The following is a 6504-nucleotide window of genomic DNA, read 5'->3' on the forward strand; positions in this document are numbered from 1 at the left end:
TGCAGGATGTGGGGTTTGCACGGCCATACTTCAGCACTCTGGTCAGCAAGGTGTGGGGAGTGGGCAGCATTGCAATTGTTACGCATGAGTATGACATTTTCGTGTACAGTTTACAATTGTTGTGGCCGGAATCGTGTTTTCTTCCATCGTTATTTTTTTACCTGTACAGGCACTTTTATCAATCCACTGCCAAATGAGGGCCTCCCCATCTCGCCCACCAACCGGTGATTTGGCCATACTTCACCACGCTAGGTCAGCGCTGGTGGTTGAAGGTGGGAGTTGTGGGGAGTGCTGGATTATAATACATAGTTTAACTTATTAAATATGGAAGGCACATGCATAATTGTTTTTTTGGGGATATGTAAATTACGCTACTTATTGTTTCGTCTTAAAATTATAAAATTGTTTTATATTGGAGTTGTTCGTTCCATTTAAAACGGTTTTGAATGGCGTTTCCTCGCATTTCATTTGCACTGTACACGTACAGCCCCTCTATCCCCGTGTCGTGTGGGTTATTTGAGCATACCTCACCACGCTAGTCAGTGCAGGGTTTTCTGCGGGGAGAAAATAAGTGGGAGCAGAGAAGTGGAGTACAATAGCTTGATTATTTCCTACACTACCCTATGCTTCCCACAACATAGACCCTCCCCCCTGCCCCCCAGAGACTTCTAACGCCAGCAATTATCTTTCGTCATCCGTCGACGGTCTTAGCTCACTAGGCCTTGCCGAAGTTCCGAGACTCAGTGGTTCTTAACCTGACAATGTTTGATTAAACCAGTGGTTCTTAACCGGACAATGTTTGATTAAACCAGTGGTTCTTAACCTGACAATGTTTGATTAAACCAGTGGTTCTTAACCTGATAATGTTTGATTAAACCAGTGGTTCTTAAGCTGATAATGTTTGATTAAACCAGTGGTTCTTAACCTGACAATGTTTCATTAAACCAGTGGTTCTTAACCTGATAATGTTTGATTAAACCAGTGGTTCTTAACCTGACAATGTTTGATTAAACCAGTGGTTCTTAACCTGAGAATGTTTGATTAAACCAGTGGTTCTTAAGCTGACAATGTTTGATTAAACCAGTGGTTCTTAAGCTGACAATGTTTGATTAAACCAGTGGTTCTTAACCTAGCAATGTTTCATTAAACCAGTGGTTCTTAACCTGACAATGTTTCATTAAACCAGTGGTTCTTAACCTGATGTTTCATTAAACCAGTGGTTCTTAAGCTGACAATGTTTCATTCAACCAGTGGTTCTTAACCTGACAATGTTTGATTAAACCAGTGGTTCTTAAGCTGACAATGTTTGATTAAACCAGTGGTTCTTAACCTGATGTTTCATTAAACCAGTGGTTCTTAAGCTGACAATGTTTCATTAAACCAGTGGTTCTTAACCTGATAATGTTTGATTAAACCAGTGGTTCTTAACCGGACAATGTTTGATTAAACCAGTGGTTCTTAACCTGACAATGTTTGATTAAACCAGTGGTTCTTAACCTGATAATGTTTGATTAAACCAGTGGTTCTTAAGCTGATAATGTTTGATTAAACCAGTGGTTCTTAACCTGACAATGTTTCATTAAACCAGTGGTTCTTAACCTGATAATGTTTGATTAAACCAGTGGTTCTTAACCTGACAATGTTTGATTAAACCAGTGGTTCTTAACCTGAGAATGTTTGATTAAACCAGTGGTTCTTAAGCTGACAATGTTTGATTAAACCAGTGGTTCTTAAGCTGACAATGTTTGATTAAACCAGTGGTTCTTAACCTAGCAATGTTTCATTAAACCAGTGGTTCTTAACCTGACAATGTTTCATTAAACCAGTGGTTCTTAACCTGATGTTTCATTAAACCAGTGGTTCTTAAGCTGACAATGTTTCATTCAACCAGTGGTTCTTAACCTGACAATGTTTGATTAAACCAGTGGTTCTTAAGCTGACAATGTTTGATTAAACCAGTGGTTCTTAACCTGATGTTTCATTAAACCAGTGGTTCTTAAGCTGACAATGTTTCATTAAACCAGTGGTTCTTAACCTGATAATGTTTGATTAAACCAGTGGTTCTTAACCTGATGTTTCATTAAACCAGTGGTTCTTAAGCTGACAATGTTTCATTAAACCAGTGGTTCTTAACCTGACAATGTTTGATTAAACCAGTGGTTCTTAACCTGACAATGTTTGATTAAACCAGTGGTTCTTAAGCTGACAATGTTTCATTAAACCAGTGGTTCTTCACCTGATAATGTTTCATTAAACCAGTCGTTCTTAACCTGATAATGTTTGATTAAACCAGTGGTTCTTAAGCTGACAATGTTTGATTAAACCAGTGGTTCTTAACCTGACAATGTTTGATTGAACCAGTGGTTCTTAACCTGACAATGTTTGATTAAACCAGTGGTTCTTAACCTGACAATGTTTGATTAAACCAGTGGTTCTTAAGCTGACAATATTTGATTAAACCAGTGGTTCTTAACCTGACAATGTTTCATTAAACCAGTGGTTCTTAACCTGACAATGTTTCATTAAACCAGTGGTTCTTAACCTGACAATGTTTCATTAAACCAGTGGTTCTTAACCTGATAATGTTTGATTAAACCAGTGGTTCTTAACCTGACAATGTTTCATTAAACCAGTGGTTCTTAGCCTGTGGTGCACGCACCACCTACTGGGGGTGCGAGATGCCCTTTCTGAGGGTAGCAAGACATGGCCAGATTTTTTTTTAGAAGGTAAATAAGACTGTGTAACAAAAAAAAATGTTGTTCCTGGGTAGTAAGTGTTATTTTCTAATTGCTTCTGCCTCAGAAGTACAGAAAATGGCTATTATTCCCCACAAACTTTGCTTTTTTGACCAGGACATTGATATTTTGATATTTACTTATTTTCCAGAACATTCCAGATAGATTTAGTGCTGAGTAAACTTGGAGTAACTTCTAGAACATTCTAGAACTTTCCAGTAATATTAATAGTAGTATAAATACAGGGGCATTAAGCCCACCAGTTCAGTTTAGTTCCAGCTGGCTAAGTGGATACATATCTGCATTTTTCTGAGATGGTATTAAGAGGCTGCAAGAATCCGGCAGACGCATTTTGCTATGTCTGCAGCCAACTTATCAAGACAAGAACGAAAAAGTACTCTGTGGAAGCATATGCTAACATGTGTGAGGCCTACAAGGCATATTTCGGCATGCCTGTCGGGGATCAAGACAAACCCTGGGCACCTCATTTCACCTGCGAGCAATGCAAAACAACTCTGGAAGTTAAGATGGACAATTGTTGCTCGGAATTTTATGTTATAAAATTTGTCTAAAAAAAATTGTCAAAGCTTTTAATTTGAAAATGTTTTACAATTTTCAATGTTATTGAAAAAAATATATATCATATTGGAAAAATGTTGCGATAATCACTTACACATTAGTCATGGGTGAAATAAACTTTTTGTAGGATGGTACGGAGGGGAAAAGAGAGCCATGAAGTTCGCCGTCCCTTCCAAACGTCGGACTGGTAAGAATGCACCTGCTATAACGTATCCGGACCTTCCTTCATCTATCGCCCCGGTGCCACACTGCCATGAACTCCCCGTACCCACTCCTCCGGAGAGAGAGCAGCCATCTTTAGAAGAGAGCAGCAAGCCAGAGAGAGAGGAAGACGTCGTAGATCCAGAAGACAATTTCAGAGGTGCAGCGGAGGAGAGAAACCCATACTACCCCAACCAAAAAGACCTCAACGACTTGATCAGAGATCTTGGTCTCACCAAGTCCAATGCCGAGCTTTTTGATGTCTAGGCTCAAGCAGTGGAACTTGTTGGATGAAAGTGTGCAAGTCGCAGATCAGAGAAAGCGTCACCAACCTTTTTGCAGCTTCTTCACCCGTCAAGATGGGCTCTGCTTCTGCCACAATGTGACCAGTCTGTTCGAGGCAATCGGAATCGCCTGTAACCAAAATGAGTGGCGCCTCTTCATTGACAGCTCATCCAGCAGCCACAAAGCCGTGCTGCTTCATAATGGTAACAAGTACCCGTCTCTTCCCCTGGCTCACTTGGTGCACCTCAAAGAGGATTACAACAACATCAAGACCTTGCTGGACGCCTTGAAGTATAATGAGTACGGCTGGGAGGTCATCGGAGACTTCACAATGGTGGCATTCCTGATGGGTCTCCAAGGCGGCTTTACCAAGTTTCCCTGCTATCTTTGCCTTTGGGACAGCAGGGACACCAAGCCGCATTACCACAGGCGAGACTGGCCACAGTGGACCGAGTTCTCTGTGGGGAGGAACAACGTCAAGTGGGAGCCACTGGTGGACCCCCGGAAGGTGCTGAAGCCACCACTGCACATCAAATGGGGCCTTATGAAACAATTTGTCAGAGCTGTAGATAAGGAGTCGGTAACCTTCAAGACTTCTTCCCTAAGCTGTCTGAGGCAAAGGTCAAAGCCGGTGTCTTCGTCGGACCACAGATAAAGAAGATCCTGGAGTGCAATGAATTCCCCAAGAAGCTCACTAGTAAGGAGAAAGCGGCTTGGAACAGCTTTGTCGCAGTGGTTCGTGGCTTCCTGGGCAATCACAAGGTCGAAAACTATGTGGAGCTGGTTGAGACTCTGGTGAAGAACTACGGCACAATGGGCTATAGGATGTCCCTCAAAGTCCATATCCTTGATGGCCATCTAGATAAATTCAAGGAGAACATGGGAGCATACTCGGAGGAGCAAGGCGAGCGCTTCCACCAGGATGTGCTGGACTTTGAATGCCGCTACCAAGGACAGTATAAGGAGAACATGATGGGAGACTACATTTGGGGGCTGATTCGTGAAAGTGATTTACAGTATCATCGTAAATCTCGAAAAACTACTCACTTCTAAATCTTTTGTAGTATTTTTTTGTATCACTTTAGTATAAATACATGTTAATTTTGATTCATATAGTTTTTCTCTGAATTTACGTGAATGAAAAGACACAAATTCGCCCGTTTTCTCATTGAAAATAGGTAAATTAAAAAATATATCACTGTCCTGGTCAAAAAAGCAAAGTTTGTGGGGAATAATAGCCATTTTCTATACTTTTTATGCATAACCAATAACGAAATAACACGTACTACCCAGGAATAAAATTGTGTTACATAGTGTAATTATACTCGTTGGTTATTTCGGTAAAGTCACGTAGGTATAAAATAAAATAAATCACGACGTTTCGGGCGCAACACAAGCGTCCGTCTTCAGGTGGGAAAGCTTCAAATCACGATAGTGTAATTAATCGAAAACACAAATTAAGCATGGCGATGTAAGTACAACTTACTTTGTTTCATCAAACCCTGTGTATTTATTAACATTAAACTTTATTTTTACGAATGAGAACCAAATGGGTACAAGGATGCAGTCAATGTTAAGAGCCACTGCCCTAGAGAGTCTGAGTATCAACCCCGGCTGAGCTTCTGAGGTCTTAACGAGATCACGCGCGCATTATAGGGTGATGTGGGTCGTACCGCTTGCGTTGATTACACGTTTTTTTTTATCCGTGTTGTGCTGCATTTATGTAATCCCATGTCTCTTTTGGGTTCATAACCAGTCCCAAATAAAGGTCTTCTATGTAGCACATACATGTACGTGCCTGTGCATGCAAGCGGATGGAATTGAGGTTTCACGTCGGAGGCTAATGCTTGAACTATACACGCTGCGTACCGCGCACACGTGCGTGAAATCTGCATTGGGCCATGTTTGATTACAAAATTAGCGGTGTTTTAGAAGGGCTGGAAAGGTGCAAATTGGCACAAATATAGTCGAATCCATGGTTATGGTAAAAATTGCATTTTCCAAATTTGGGTTCACCAAAAGTTACGGCCCGGCGGTTCGTTGCGTTCGTTTCACGGGGCATGGTCAGCCTCGGAGGTGCACATCTCGCTCGAGCTCTCGTGACGAACGCAACGCATTCCGGTCCACATCACCAGCGGACACGTGTGCAGCTGACGCCCAACAAAGCGGGCGAAGGTCGCTACAAATGACTCGACTACGACATCGTTTTAACGTGCAGTTCGTGGATGTGTACGGCACTATGAAAGCTCGCAGTCGACTACATTATATACTACGAGCCCGTGGTATATAATTTCCGCTCGCGGGCATCGCCAGTGACGATTGTGAGAACCAGTCATGGGCCTCTCCTAGGTCGACTCAGCCTGAAATCAGTACCTGGTGCGATATGTAAACATCGCCACTAGGAAGACAAAGGCGGCCTGGCATGGTGCCGTGCAGCCCTTAATAGGTGCTCGCTAACATCGCTTGCCCCAACAGTCTATACGGGGGATCTTTGTATTTTGGTCTTTAGAATTTTTGTTAGAAAATGTTTTCATAACCATCCCGATGTAAATGGTCATATTGGCAGACACCCCATCATGCGTCATTGCCCCGATGCACCAAATCCTCGGAAAGGATATATACCTGATACACGCACGTGGAACACGATTGATGGTCACATTTAGATAATGACAGGATAATCACGTCCTGTCAACGTTCGCTCCAC

The sequence above is a fragment of the Petromyzon marinus genome, chromosome 42 (genome assembly GCF_048934315.1).
Source record: "Petromyzon marinus isolate PM22_M1 ecotype Great Lakes invasive population chromosome 42, UKy_Petmar_22M1.pri1.0, whole genome shotgun sequence".
Taxonomy (NCBI): Eukaryota; Metazoa; Chordata; class Hyperoartia; order Petromyzontiformes; family Petromyzontidae; genus Petromyzon; species Petromyzon marinus.